The sequence below is a fragment of the Ursus americanus genome, chromosome 12 (assembly GCF_024610735.1).
Source record: "Ursus americanus isolate L20-20 chromosome 12, mUrsAme1.1.p, whole genome shotgun sequence".
Classification (NCBI taxonomy): Eukaryota; Metazoa; Chordata; class Mammalia; order Carnivora; family Ursidae; genus Ursus; species Ursus americanus.
Genome location: NC_142138.1, coordinates 64,318,089 through 64,334,144, shown reverse-complemented (window position 1 = coordinate 64,334,144; position 16,056 = coordinate 64,318,089). Strand labels below are relative to the sequence as shown.

At 46.3% G+C, this 16,056-nt stretch overlaps 1 protein-coding gene across 2 annotated transcripts in view; it reads left to right on the top strand.

The window, feature by feature from the left end:
* The window catches only part of VTCN1 (V-set domain containing T cell activation inhibitor 1), a 62,786-nt gene that overhangs the window by 15,411 nt on the left and 31,319 nt on the right, over positions 1-16,056 (top strand). The window lies entirely within an intron of this gene.

The window sequence follows — 16,056 nt, the reverse complement described above, 5'->3', positions numbered from 1 at the left end:
GGATTTTTTTTTTTAAAGAAGTTTGCTGTGCATTGTTCCTGTAATGCTTTTGATGTTTTCCTAGAGGTCCAATGGTTTCCATGAAAGTTTTCCATTGGGTTGGTATTTCTTTGATGGTGACACTGTCAAAAACTAGACCACAGGATATTTGGGCTTTCCATAGGTTATAATGAGATCATGTCTTCAGGGGCACCTGGGTGGCTCAGTCAGTTAAATGTCCGACTCTTGATCTTGGCTCAGGTCTTGATCTTGGGGTCATGAGATCAAGCTCCGTGTGAGGCTCCATATGGTGCCTACTTTAAAAAAAAGATTTAAAAAATCATGTCTCTGGAGCTAGACAATATTTATGCATAATAATAAAGAGCTGATTTGTAAATGTGTATTTATATTTAGCTACTAATTTTAATTATTCATATAAAATCTTTCCAAAAAGGTTATTTGAGGAGAGATAATCCTGAAATAAAATATGGACTGCCATCCAGTTGGGCTGCCTCGTGGACATATTTTGGCTCAGCTGAAAAAGAATACATTCCAAAAGCAGATCAGCTCAGTTTGGTATTTATCAAATGCCTAAGATGAGTCAGGCACTATGTCTGACACTTAGGGGAATAAATGTGACTGATATATTGATTCAGCATGACCAGTAGGTTCGAATCAAAGCGAAATTTTATTTTTATCTCTCTCTGACCTTCTGAAGTGCATTCAGTAGGGAAATACATGACAAAACTTCCAAAGGCTCTGATGAAAACTTGGCCTCTCCTCCAGTGGGTTCATGTCCCCTTAGCCCCTGGTCCCGGGCAGGTGTACTTCTCACATGACTCAGTGCTCAGGTCCCCTCCCCCCGGTATTCCTACTGGTGAAGACTCATCATGACTCGAGGATATCTGGCCTGTTGGACAAGCGCATGTATCCCTTGCCTCATACAAGAGCAAATGACCTCCAAATGCAGCCCTGTGTTCCTTCTGTCCTCCATCCCCCCCACCTGAACCCGTCTCTGTCTCTTTCTCTCTCACTGACCTGTTGTAGACCACATCAAATTTCTCAAGTATGATTTAGGGTCTAGTTCATGGTGTCACCAGCACAAGACAAGTTTGTGCTTTGTGCATCGGGGAAGGGGAGGAGTTATGTCCTCAGAAGGAACCTCACAAATCTTCTCTCCCTACTCTGAGCCCCTGTTATATCCTTCATCTGATTGAGGTGTCTTGGAATTATGGAACTGGCTGTCAAAGATCCCCTTTTAAAACTCTGCGCAGTGGCATGGGCTCTTGCTTCAGCATGCGGCATCTATTGTATCTTGGAATCCCAGCTGAAACTTTAAACTTAACAACCTCTTTACGCAAAAAGAAAAAGAGACAGTGCCTGTTATTGAGAAGTTTGGAGGAGAACAAAGGAGACACACATGTGTAAACAGATCATTTCAATTTGATGTGACAAGCATCAGGATAGAAACAGATACCAGGGACAGCAAGGACACGGTGACAGCTCCTGATGCGTATTGTCACCACTTTCCCTCAAACATTATCTGGAGGAACGCCATACGAAAAAGAATGAGGAGTCCCTGTGACTTACAAGGGAGCTCAAATAATGTGGTGTCTTCCTGGGAACTTGGTGCCTCCGAACAAAAGCTACTGAGGTGTCCCCTCGTTGCCCAAGTGCCTGGGGAAATGAAAAGATTACAGGTTTGGGTAATAGTGTATAATTGGTTACAGTGGATAGGAAAAGGATCCTTTTTCTAAGCGTTTGAAAGGAGGCCCGGAAATCTTGGCAGCCAAATGTAAAAATAGTAATCCTCTCTGAATCTGCCTTGAGGTAGCGTGGGCACAGGACAGGTTCTGGGCCAAGGCCGCTCTGATGCGTGTCACTGCCGTGCTCCTGACTCCGTGGCATCTGTGAGCGTGTAGAAGACAGCTGCACAACACAGCCCCGGCTATTAGGAGTGGAGAGGAAAAATAAGGGGCGCTGTCCACTAAAGCTACCTTCTCATTCTCTGCACTTTATCTCCCCTCCAGTTCTTTCTTTTCCTTTGCAATAAATAGCTCATTGCACTTTCTCAGCCCCCAAGTCCAACCCAAAACCTGGCATTACAAAATTGTCAGGAAAATACTGAATAGCTAAGAATGAGCTTACTCCTCTAAGGTTGCTGAGGCAGGGGGAAAGGGTTCTGTGACCAGTTAGGGCCTCAACTGAAGTTTATGCTGCTGAGCCCAGAACCCTAGAGATGTCCCATCCAGCTGCCTAAACAGGTCCAATCCACTTCCCACATGGAGAAGACCCTACCATGGCCGCCATGGCCACAGGCCTGTTATACTTTATATTATGTTACCTATTGTCCCTCCGAGTCATTGACAGAGCCCAGAAATTCAAGTAGTTATGAATCTAAACTACCCCTTTCAGACCTCTCACACATGTCAAACCACCGTTCCCATTTTTGGAAGGATCGCACCCCCAACCAGAGACCATTTTGGAGCAATGAAGCAGCATTTCATGCCCAGGGTATCCCTGACCCCATTAGACTCTGACTCCTCTGGCAGGCTCTGGAAACCTCCTCCAGGAGAATACGGCTGGTTTTCACTGGGAAACCTGGCCGGATGGAGAAGTTCCAACATCCCCACCAGTCATCCCTGCTTCTTGTCCTCTGGGCCCCCTGTCTGCGTTGTCCCATCCCCACGGCCATCCTAGGTTTCTCAGCTCTGGTGGCCACTGGAATGGTCCTATTTGACTGAAATGTGAGAGACTGTTTCTGTCCTTGGTTTGGATAAGATATGCCTAGAAAGGGAGAAGAAACTAAAAAGCCATTGTAAATCTGAAACTAACAAGGCTAGGTTCATATCCTGACTTCTGAAATCTAAGTCAAGCTAGATATGGCTGGTGCAGCTTTAAGGACTCTGGCATTACTTCCTTCTCTCATCTCTATCTAGCCTCGTGAGAAACTAAGCTAATCAATTTCTAGACCAAGGGAAAATCGGGGAGGCATTTCTCCCAAGCCTAGTAGGATTCGTGGTCCTCAACAGAACCTGCTTCTAACTGTCTGCAGGAGACCTTCCTCTCCTGACTCCACCCTCCACCCCTTTGGCCTGGAAAACAACGCAGTTCGTATTCACCATCACTCTGCTTCTTCACATGGGCCTGGGTCTCTTGGGAGAGGAAAGGAATATAATATTTTTAGAGCCTATCCTACAGGTGTTACATACACAGTGAAGAAAGGCGCCAAGCAAAGAAGGTAGTTCCCTCCCTAGCCTTCAACTATTTCTCCCTCGAGTTCAGAGCATTAAAAAGATGGTAGTGGGACCCACTAATGTCCCACCAACCAACGGGTCATTCAAAGTACAAAAAATACGAAACCTTAACAGAAACATATACACGACTTAAGATTAAAAACGCTTCCTTCCAGTTTTCCTGGTTGGAGGACAAACTGAAACTGAACTTTGATCTCTGTTCCCATTGTGAGTGTTGGTTGGGGGGTGGGAGGGACAGGTTGCCGTTCTGGCTGTGCTAATACCACAAGGTCATGCTCATGAAGAGCCCAGGGCTGCCTGGGCTTTAGGTGCTGCCCAGTAAAGTTTGCTTTGACCCATCTCTTGAAGTTCTGATAGCTTGGGCCCCTGGACAGCAAACCTTTGTCTGTCACTTGTTTCTCTAACTTGTTCACTATTGCCTGAAACGAATTCTCTGGATGACCATCAAGACTGATTTTCTCCACAGCGGAGGCATAAACCTTGCTTTTCAGTGTTTGTACCATCATCTACAAGTCTGTTGATTGGGCTTGAAGCCTTCTTGTTGGCTGCCATGTTCTCTCCATATCCTACCTGCTGGGCACTAGGGCCATACTCACATTTCCTGTTCTTCTAGCACTCTGAAGATACCAGGCCATCATTTTTCTGGCATCCCTTGTGACTTTGGAATGCAAGCTATTAGTTTGTCATTCCTTTCTGGGTAATCTGTCTTTTCTCTCTTACTGCTTTTAAGATCATTTTGGTCTTTGCTCATCAGTTGCATTATGAAGTGTCTTGTAGCGTTTATTTACCCTACTTGAGATTCACTGAGCTTCCTGAATCTGAAAATTGAGATCTTCATAAATTCTAAAAAATATGCAGTCTTTTTCTCTTCAGATATTGCCTCTCTCTCTCTCTCATTCTTTACCTCTGATCAGATATATATTAAAATTTCTCATTTTGGTCTTGGTGTGTCTTACCCTCTTTTCCATATTATTCATCTCTTTGTTTCTCTATATTGTATCATGTGTAATTCTTCTGCTTAACTGAGTCTCCCCTCCATTGTATGCATTGGAACTCAATTTGTTTCAGAGCTTGAAGTTTCAACGATTTATTTTCCATTTCTAGACGTTCTGTTTGGTTGTATTTCAAACCTTTGTCTGGTCAGATTTTGTCGCTTCCTCAAGCTTCCTATCCCCTCCTTCCTGCATTTGAACACATTGAAAAGCCTTATTTTATATTCTGTACTCCATGGTTTCAATATCTGAAGTCTTTTCGTTCCAAATCTCGGCTGTTTGTTTCTACCAGTTCTTGTTCATGGTAACTTTTTCCTTGTGATTTTTTATTATGAGCTTATATATTTGGGGGAATTTCACCTGCTGAAATCCTTTGAGGCTTGGATGGAGAGCACCTGTCTTCAGAGAAGGTTTGCTTTTGCTTCTATGAGGTATTGGCCTGTTAACAACGAGGAACCCTTTCCATTTGATTCTTAGTTTAGGTTCCTTTGGTACCAGAGGCCTCGTGAGATCAGGCCTCAGACCTGCATGACAACTGGCTGGTATACTCACCATCTCAGGGTAGCACTGTTTTCTCTTCCCCCAAAACCAAGACCAAATGAGGTGGTCGCCCTTTGGAGGACTGGGGCGTCCTGGCTTATGTGATTCTCCAATTCAGAGTCCCCAGCTTGTGTGGCCCCTTAGCCTTGTCTCTGCCTTCAGCACAGCTCTTAAGATGGAAGCTTTTGGCCACTAGAAGGCACGGACAGCCACTGTGTGCAGCGCCCCCCTACCTGCTGGATTCATGAGTGTCCTTCGTTTTAGCCTCTGCGGACTTCTCCTACTCTCCTGCCAGCAAGACCAGTGTTCAAAAAACATGTGCGTGGTTTGGGGGTTGATTCAGCATGTAGAGCATTTTTAAAGTAAGATTGTTATTTTTTAAAGGATCTTTATATCCACTGTTGCTAGAGATTGAAATTTTTGTTCCTTTTTCCTGTAGAGGGACACCTCTATTTTGTAAATCATTGGTAGAGAGAAATGACTGAAAGGACCCAAGTTTAACAAGTGATCAAGCACAGCTGCTATCAATTAATTCCATCTCCACATTGGCTTCCTGTACCCCCCACCCCTGACTCCCGCCAACCAAGTCTTCTCCTGTTTCCAGCCCTCCCAGGCACTGTGTTAGAATTCACGGCACCAGCAAGATTTCATAGACCCTAATTTTTAAAAAGATTATCTTCCTTTAGAGAGGAATATAAATGATAATTTCTCCCATAAAAGGCTGCTCGAAAGTTAAGACTGCATTAGTTTCCCTTAGTAACACAGCATGGATGTTTGATTTATTCATTAATTCAACAACTTTTAAATACTATGCGCTAGGTACTCTGAGGGAAGCCTTCTCTAAGGCAAAGCATTTATTCAACAAACATTTATTAAGTCCCTACCATGTTCTAAGAACTGGAAGAACAGCAGGAATAAAACACAGCGGCAAGAAACAGCCTGGCATCTTTAGGGCCCCAAAGTAGTTTAGAAGAGTTGAAATGTGGAGCTAGGGGGCCAGAAATGGGGCAAGAAATGGAATGAAGTATCCACACATTTATGTAAATTCTTGAGCTTGTATTTATGTTTGAACTTTTTAAAATCTCAGAATTCATATACAGTCTTTACTTTTTATGCTCAAATCAATATTTTATATTTAGATTTAAATTTTAAGCTTTTACTAAAATACAGTGTTTGAATATGTAAAAGTTTAGACCAGAAGATAAAACAGAAATGTTGTGTTTCATACTAGCCCTGTAACCAATTAATCCCTGGGTTAGTGCCAAGCCCTGGGCCAGGCATTGTTTAGGGGGGGTCCACAGGGTCTGAGATGGGAGTTGGGGGTGGATACAGAAGAACACAACAGAACCTTCTTGCATAGAGTATCAGGCTGGGAGTCCCGACCTGGGGGAATGCAGGAACCATGAATCTACAGGAGAAAGCTGAGACCAAGGCCTTGGAAGTCAGGCTGGAGCAGGGGAAAAAGACCAAGCAGCAGAGTCTGAAATCACAATGAGGCCTTAGGTTCAAGCCCAGCTCCAGGACACAAGCAGGGTGCAGATTCTAGGCTGGAAGACCAAGGAAACTTTCTTTGTGTCTGTTACAGATGAACAGGCTCACAGAGGAGTTTATTTTTTTTAATTCAATTAATTAACGTATAATGTATTATTGGACTCAGAGGGAGAGGTCAGTGATTCATCAGTCTTATATAATACCCAGTGCTCATTACATCACATGCCCTCCTTAATGTCCATCACCCAGTTACCCCATCCCCCCATCCTCCTCCCCTCTAACAGCCCTCAGTTTGTTTCCTGAGAATTAAGAGTGTCTTATGGTTTGTCTCCCTCTCTGGTTTCGTCTTGTTTTATCTTTTCTTCTCTTCCCCTGTGATCCTCTGTTTTGTTTCTTAAATTCCACATATGAGTGAGATCATATGAGAATTGTCTTTCTCTCACAGAGGAGTTTAACTCAAGGGTGACCAGGCTCCTAGGACAGGGTGTATCTCCCCTCCCTTCCTTGGTGTGAGCAGCCAAGGCCTGTCGTGTATTAGAGAGAGCAGCCCAGGGTCTGTGGCTGAGGTACGTGGCTCCAGCAGGCTGGGCCCTCAAGGAATGGGCCAGGCTGTCTAACTGCCACACGTCCATCCTCTCGAGCTTCCTGCAGCCGCACCTGCAGAACCATGCCATCTACACAATGTGGGTCCTAGCTGGTGAGGACTTGGGTGGAACTCAGGGTCGGACTTGGGGAAGACGGAATAACATATCCCTTTTGATTTCCGGGATACAGTGGTCTGCTTTTCACTGGGGAGCTTTCCTGCTATGACTGAAATTGAGCAAATGACAGATGCCTTGGGGGATACAAATATGCCCTTGTATCCCATTTCAGACCACAGAGGTGTCAGACCGCCTGACAGGTGTATGTGCTCCAGTAAAATTCTGAGGATGACAGATAGACTTGTTTCCAGCTTTATTAATGAATAAACAATGAGCTGATCCCAGGATAGGTTTCCTGAGAGAAGACAGCCCAAGTACTTCTCTGAAACTCTTCTGTGACAGCATGGGTTTCCTGAAGGCGAGAAAGGAATGAAAAGTCACCACAGTCACTGTGGCTTTCAGGTGTTGCAAAGGTAATCTAGACTCCAGATCATTTGCTCCATGGCCCATCCATCTGCCTGAACCCAGGTCACCATGACTGATGGGGAGAAAGACTCATGGGAAATGTACTCGCCCCGGAGGGAGCCTGTCCTGTTTCTCAGTTCCAAATCCTGTGTCCTAGCCCCCATCTTAAACCCCAGTGCCTGGCCTTCCTCCTCTCTCTCAGGCCCTGCCCTTTGAGCTTCCCCTTCCTGCCTCACCCCCTGAAATACACTAAGGAAGGAGAAAGGAGAGCATGCTCTGGGCTGGGCCTTCAGGAAAGGTGCCAGAGACAAGGCAGAGCTGACCCGGGCTTTGAATGGGGCCTGCCTTTCATAGCCAGAGAAGTGGTAGAAGACTGTTATAGGCAGAGGGCAACGGGGGGCAATGCACAGATCATTTTGCTAAGAATTCACAGCTCCAGAAGGGGAGAAGGGACACATAGATGATATGGGGCCTTTTAGGTTGGTCTCAAATTCTAAGCAAAATTTGAACTTTGATCTACGGGCAATGAGAGATCACTTAAATTGGAGGATCCTGAGAAGGGCTAAAAAATAAGAATTAACTCAATAATTTAAAAACAATAGCTAATATCTGTACAAAGCACAGTTTGTTTCTTTGACCCTAACAGCGATCCTGTGGACAGAGTAGGGCTTCATGTGGCCACAGGTGGAAGATGAATCGCAGCATTTCGCAATTATACAAGCCCCCTGCTCCCATCAAGGCTTCATTAGGAGAAGAACGCCAGGCTCTCCACGGAGTTGATAAGGAGAGACGTACAGCAGCACCTTCTCTTTGTTCTATCCATTTCAGAATGACCAGGCTGTCACCGAGCAGGGCTCCTGCCCTCCTCTGGACCAGGCTAGGGCAGGAGGGGTGAGGAGGGCAAGGTGGGAAGGAGGCCGTGCATGTGAGAAGAGCAACCCAAAAGACAAGCGCCCATCACGGCTAGGATGTGCTTATTAGCGGTCCAGTCTCACTGCAGGTGCTGTGGGTGCCCCTAGAAATCTCTCACAAGCTTTGGTTTGGAAGACTTACAATTAGGCTGTTTCAGTTGAGACCACACAGACTGCTCCAGGCTGCGTGGCTTTTCTGACAGTACAGACGCTTCATGGGAGGTTCATGAACGGTCTGAAGTGTGTTTGTTATTAAACACAATGGAATCGGTTATACTGCTGGAGACATCTTCTGGAAACATTTTTTTTTTCCCTCTGCAGTGAGAATAGGGAGGAATGGGAAACACAGGTATGATTAGGAAAAGACTGGCAATCAACCTTATATTGACTTTTGTCTCGCTCTGCTTGCGCCACTGGAAAACAGTGTGCGCGAGGCTGATGAAATGCTAATGCATGCTTCATGGGCAATCAGGGGGCAGCTATAAATAGAGCGGGCCAAAGAAAAAAATAGAATGGTTTGCTGCAAACTCAAATATTGTTTAGGGAAAGGTGTCTCTCTGTTCACGTTCTGTATTTTTCCACCTGTTACTACTTTGCCTTTTGGCTTTCCTTCCAGAGTCTCAAACCAAAGATACCCCCTAGAGAGGTGAACTTCTTCAATCTATGGAAGATCGAGTATGTTGTCCATCCATAAGTTACAACTGCACAACACATGAGCCTGGAAACTGATTTGAACCCCAGGATTTAGAAAACTTTGGATTTATATACCATACAGTATAATAATTAAGGCCGTGGGTGATGGAGTATTAGACCCAAGTCTAATCCTGCTCTAATTTAATAATGTAGGGGTGAGCCCTTAGATGAGTTCCTTAACACTAGGCCTCAGTTTCCCTGTCTGAAAAGAAAGATAACAGTACCCATCTCATAGGGTTGTTGGGGACTAAATGAGATAAATGAGGCCACGGATTGGGGAAATATCAGCTATCATTGTTATGTTATGAATAAAGGTTTTAAGAGGCATAGACAGAATACACACCTGTGGAAAGAACAAGGCCAGAGCAAACCCCAAGGAACATCGAATTACGGAATCCTTTCACTATTTGAAAGGGACTTTCAGAACTCTTCCAGTCCCTATCTGGTGCCCCCAAACTTCCTTTCCCACATCCATCCTGAATAGTTACTCGGCCCCTGCTTGTAGGCACATGTCCCATGACGGGAAACTCAGCAGTCTCAGGCCAGTACCAGGGAGCTCTGCTGGAAAGTTTCTCTGTATACCGAATCTAAATCTAACCTCCTAGAACTTTCACCTATTGCCTTCGTTTCTTCCAGAGCGATAGAGAACCGGCCCACGTGGCACCCTTCAATTTCTGAAATGATCGTCACTACATTTTGACTCCTCTAAATTAAACTACCCCAGTTCCTTCAACTCCTCTTCAAAAGCCATGTCTTCTAATCACATCACCATTGCTGGTCCCACTTCTCTTAGATCAATGGTTCTCAACCAGAGCGACCTATCTAGAGACATTAGATTGTCACAAGAGGGGCAGGACGACTGCCAGCATTGAAAAGAGAGAGGCCTGGGATGCTGCCAAAGATCCTAGAATGTACAGGACAGTCCCCAGAAGCAAAGAATTATCTGGCCCAGATGGTCAGTAGGGCTGAGCCGGAGAAACCCTATCCTAAACAAACACATGCATCAGTGTTCTTCTTAAAGTGCTGGCTAAAATGTGCACGGACGAGTTCCACTAACGTCGCCATTTTACTGGCATGACTCTTCAATGAACTTAGCCTGAGACTCTGGTAGTTGGTGGCTGGTGGTTAGTTCAAGCCCCCTTTCATGTGTTGCTACTAGCGCAGGGATGGCACTCATGGGGCCCACACGCTCACTCAGAAGTCACTCATCATGGGAGGCATGTCTCCTGCTGAGCCCAGAGACAGCCTTGTAATCTCCAACCCAATATCCGAGGCCATTACTATCAATCATTCAGAAGAAGTTGGCATGCAAGATGCAATCCATTTGCTGGTCATGTCTCCCTGGTTTTGTGGCACTGAGACCCAGGTAGGATATGATCCTGGGGCCTGTGCTTTGGAGGACCCCATAATACTGTGTCATGATTCTTAGTGGCAGCTTGAAGCAAGACAGGGTGCCCCAACCTCACACTCAAAAACACCCAAGTCTCTCCCGTGCAATTTTCTAAAATGTCCTCCCCAGACAGAAAGCCATGCTGTCCACTGCCATGAGAGCAATGTGGACAGGGCAAGGCTGCCCAGAAGGACACCCCCCACCACACACACACACACACACACACACACACACACACTACTAAAGCTCCATGGAACAGTCTCCTCTTTGCCAATTGCTTCCTGACCCTCCATTTACCACTCACAAATGTGCACGCTCCCAGTTCCCGGGATCAATACTGGCCTTGATTTTACCAATATAAAGAGATAAAGCCGGGGACTGTAGAGATGGGGGGGAGTGTTTGAGGAGAGAATAATCTCAAGCCTCTCAGAAACCTAAAACCTGTGCTAATCGATATCTAGAAAATAGCTAATTTTACCTTAGAGCCCAATGCTCTGTTCCACATAGTATTTAATAAGAATTCCATTTCACCTTTTACAGGGGGAAAAAAAGAGAGAAATGTTTTGGATAAGCTGAAATAAATGTCTTCAATTTCAGCATTCTTTATAAACTCAGTCGCTTGGTTAGTTTATGAAAAAGGTAATATGTTTGATTTATTCAAATATTTACTTGATTTACTCAAATATTCTGCTTGGTATATTTGATTTAGAAGTGTAATTTATTCAGATTAATCATACATGTGCTAACTTAATCTACTTTCAGAGTCTGAATCATTTATCATTTATTCAAGTGGAGGTAAGCTGATGATCTTAAGGAATGTGGTATCTCTCGGTTCTGTCAGTATTCGGGAAGGAGGCAGGAATTAGAGAACATAGAAACCATTAATGTTTGGATAAAACAAAGAGCGCTTTATGTCTTCCAGAATGAGCGCCCTACACACTGCATAGCAGATCCCGAAAGCCCTTGTTTTCGGAAACGGAGCTAGAGGAGATATGCAGGGGTGGGGATGAGGGGAGCCTTCTGCACTTGTGGCCTCCTGCCACACGGGAATTTTGTGGCTTGGTGTGGCTTTCAGGTTTGTCTGGCCTTTTTTTATTATTATTATTTTAAATAAACACCTGCCGTTGGAGCTCCCTCCCCAGAGACGCACATCCTAGGCTCACCTCCCCATGTGCCCACCTTTCCAGAAAACTCACTGGCTCACAGCATCCTCAGTCGGTGTTTGCTCAATTGTTTCTGCGCATTTTTAATAGCCCCTGAAACAGCTTCTGGCCGTACTGAGCCGCCCACTTTGGCTGTTGGAGTTATCTGCCGACTTACCAAGTGTGTCTGTGAGGAGTCCGATTACAAAGTCAGCCAGGCTGTGAGTGGTCTGCCCTTAACCCTGTTTCTCCCCATAAACCCTGTGCCTTTATTGTGTGATCTGGTACAGTGTGAAGCTTTTCTGGAACACACATATCAAGTCTTCACGGAAACGCCTAATTTCTTTCAAGGCAGCAGCAGCAGAAGCAAAGACATGTGAGGGAAGTGAACAAGGCCATCCTAGGGTAGTATGGACGTGTTTGGCAGAATTCGAGTCTGAGTCCTACAGCCCCTGAATGTCCCTTCTCCCAGCCCAGAGCCCTGAGCGTGATAACTCGGGTCCTGACCCTGTCCGTGCAGCAGAAATACCACTTTTCTTTGGGTTTCTGCCTTAGACAGTATGTAGCAGCATGAATTAGCCAAATTTATTGCTCAATGAAGCCTTTTTCTTTACTTTATTTGAAATCTATTCATGGAAATACACTTTGATTCTCCCCATTTCTCCCAGATTTAAAATACTTCCTACTCCCTAGAACTCCCGTGAAAATTTGTTCCTCTCTTTACTGAAGCCCAGACCACACACGTCTTGTTATTACAGTGCGTGTGCGTGCGTGTGTGTGCGCTCCTGTGCGTGTCTGTGTATGTTGTACGTGCATGTGTGTGTGAGTTTTACCTCAGTTGCACTATAAACTCCTGGAGGGGGGCGCCTGGGTGGCTCACTTGGTTAAGCGTCTGCCTTCGGCCCAGATTGTGATCTCAGGGTCCTGGGATCGAGTCCCATGTCAGGCTCCCTGCTCAGCGGAGAGTCTGCTTCTCCCTCTCCCTTTGCCCCCACCCCCAACTTGTGCTCACTCTCTTTCTCTCTCAAATAAATAAAATCTTTAAAAAAGAAATCTCCTTGAGAGCAGACACTTCATCTCTACGATGTCCTCCCAGCAATATCCTTCACACAATAAGAACTTAATAAATGTTTCCTAAATGAACAAATCCTCCAAAAGCATTGATTTTCACCTGGGCCCCTTTGTAAGGCATGTCTAATACACGTGCACTGTGAATTCCAATGCACTGGTTAAAAGACAGTTTCGCATTAAAAATTTCCTGCAGCATCGTTATCGGAAATTATTCTGGAAAAGTAAAAACCAAAAAGCAATGTAAGAACACCTTATGTGAATATTTTATTCACCTTTTTAAAAAATTAATAAGCAGCAGACAGGAACTATTTAATTTGGCTGCTCTGAGAGTTCCTACTTCTCTTTCCAAGGCCCTAGAGGGCGATCTCTTTCCCAAGGGAACAGCAGCTCCGCCCAAACCTCAAGGTGACTCCTGCTTAGAGAAACTGCCGATGGGAGGCTTCTGCTCCAGTTAGGGAAACATGTGGCTCTGCGGGTGACAGAGCTGGGCTCGGCCGCTCTGACCGGCGCACACAGCCTCCACAGTCCCCTTCCTGTAGGTGACCAGCCACGTATCTGTTCCATGTCTTTGCTTTTCCTGAGAGAGGGCAGAGGATGGCAGACGCAAAGGCCCGTGGCCGGGGGTGGTCTGCAATGCTTCGAGGGGAAATGTGGGGAAAGGCAAAGGCTGGGGAGAAGGCAAGTTACCCCCTCTGAAAGGCCACGTGAGCCACATCAAACAGTGAATTGTCATCCTGGGGGAGATGGGAGGGTGCTCAGAGTTTTAAGCAGAGGACCGTGAGGACTCCAGTACAGTTCTGTAATCATTCTTACAAAGAGCTCAGTAGCTGAGCCGGGGGGCTCACCCCCACGCCAGCTCCCAGGGGCATCACCGAGGAAACATACATTCTAACTCAGAATGTCTGTTACATCAGCACAGAGAAAAATAAGAATGGGAATAGCTAATACTCACTGAAGCTTCCCATGTGCCAGGCGCTATTCTAAGTGATTTCACCAATCACGTAACTCGTGGTAACGCTGTGGTAACTGCTCTAATCTGAACAAGAAGGAAGGGGAACTTGAAGTCACATGTCCAGAGGCGGTGGCGCCGTGGCTCGAAACCACGCAGGCTTGGTCCGGGAACCAGGCTTGGGACCTCAGCATGTCTACTCTCCCCCTGATCACCCCAGCTCCCACTTGCCACCAGATTGTCTCCCCTCAGCCGCTCTCATACAGCAGTTCTGAAGTCATTGCCAGGGCTGGCCATGTGAGCACTGGGTAGGAGAGGTCCGGGCTGCCAACAGGGGAAACTGTGAGGAGGGCACCGGAAAAATGCTGGGGAGACGCGGTGTGACCGGGGACAGTGAAGACAGAAATGAAGAGGTGTGAGAGCAATGAGGGAGCTGCTCGGCAGGACTTGATAACTCCAAGGAGAACATGCTCATTGCACACCAGCCCCGAGCCTGGTGCGTGGTATTTCTGATGTATCAAAATACTATAATGTTGCTATTATCACCAGTCACACTAGTCCCCAGGCTTAAGTCATAGCTTTTATTTATTTATTTTTGAAGACTTTATTTGTCAGAGAGAGCTAGAGAGAGCACAAGCAGGGGGAGTGCAGGCAGAGGGAGAAGCAGGCTGCCCGCTGAGCAGGGAGCCCGATGCAGGACTCCTGGGATCATGACCTGAGCCGAAGGCAGACGCTTAACGGACTGAGCCACCCAGCGCCCCAAGTCATAGCTCTTAATAACAAACGTAAAGCAAACAGCTGCAGGTAAACTGTTTTATGGTAAAAAGCAATATATGAATAGCCCTTTATGGATTATGCCAAAGCTGCTATCTATCTTGATCTGAAAACAATGCTTTTATATTCGTTTGCTCGGTCGCTGTCACAAAGAGCCACTGAGTGGGTGGCCTAACCAGCAGAAATGTGCTCTCTCACAGCTCCAGAGACGAGCCGAGCAGGCCTCGTGCTGGCGGGGTCGCTCCCTTCCGGGGCGGGGCGGGGGGGGAGTCTGCCCCAGGCCTCCCTGCCAGCTCCTGGTGGTTTGTGGGCCATCTTTGATGTTCCTCGGCTTATAGACTTATAGATCTCTGCTTTCATCTTCTTGTAGTGTTTTCCCTGTGTGTGTGCGCATCTGAGGCTGAATTTCCCCTTTTTATAAGGGCACTAGTCCTATTGGACTAGGGGCCCACCCTGCTCCAGTATGACCTCATCTAACGAATTACACCTATTACCCTATTTCCAAATCGAGTGACATTCTGAAGTACTCAGTGTTTGGACTGCAAAATGTAAATTTTGGGGGAGACACGCTTCAACCCCTAACACCCTTAGAGCAGGTAAAGCAGGAGTTACTCATTCCCATTTTAAAGATAAAGAAACTGAGTCTCAGAGATGTGAAGTAATTGAAGGTAAGCGAGAGCCCGGGTCCCAACGGCAAGTCGGCTCAGATTGTGTAGCTGTTCTCACACACGTGGACCAGTGAGCACCGAGGCTGCCCCGAGGTGCAGAGAGAGGGAAAGTGGTCCAATGTGGTCTCCTCTTAGCATCAATGGCACATACCCGATTATTAGAAGCATCATTTGGCTTATTCACTTGCTGCCCCTACAGCTGCCCCTCCGAGGGCTTGACCTCCAGGGAAACTGTTTACTCAAACGGTTTCTTGTACGTCTGTTGTTTCTCTGCGGTGGGCCCATCCCTGAGCCAAGGGGAGCTGGGTACAATGAGCCTATTCAGGGCAGAAAGGCAAATGTCCTGTGCTTCCCTTTTCTCTCTGTGGCATCATTCTTCGCCTCTCTGTGCCTCTCTTTTGTCCTGCTATTGAGTAACGTCAGTGTGGGTGTGGGGACTGTGTGAATTGCCAGCAGTGAGAGAGTGTGGCCCAGGACACCTGCCTGATGACTTGTGCACACGGGCGGGCAGCAATGGGCGAGCTTCCCAGGAACTGCTCTGCCAACACACCAGCGCCGACCTGGGCCTTCGGTTCTGCCTGAGTCACTCCCCGCAGCTAAAGCTGGTGCCCCTCGAGGAGCATGGGTCCACCCGGAGAGAGGAGGGCCGTGCCCCATGTGTGAGCCCCCACTCCTGGGAGGCAGTGTGGGGAACAGATCAGTGCAGATTCCAGAGACAAATTCTATTCCCAGCTCGGCCACTGACCAACAATGTGAATTTAGGGAGCATGCTCAATCTCCCTGTGTCGTTTCCTCATCTGCACGATGGAGATGATAAATGTGTTTACCTCGTAAGGTTATTGAATAGATAAATGATATAATCCATAAATGGTGCCTAGAACAACATGTCTGCCAAGTAATTCTAGCACTCAGCAATTGTAAACAGTACTTCCTTACCTTTTCCCCCAAATGTCGTTTGTTAATCTGCTCATTGGAAAACGGCAGGATACATCTCAAGAAGCGAACCATGGTTGTGTCTGGATGATGGGATTGCAGGCTATTTTATTGTCCTTTTTTAAACTTATTTGTATTTTCTAAACGTTCTGTAAGAAAT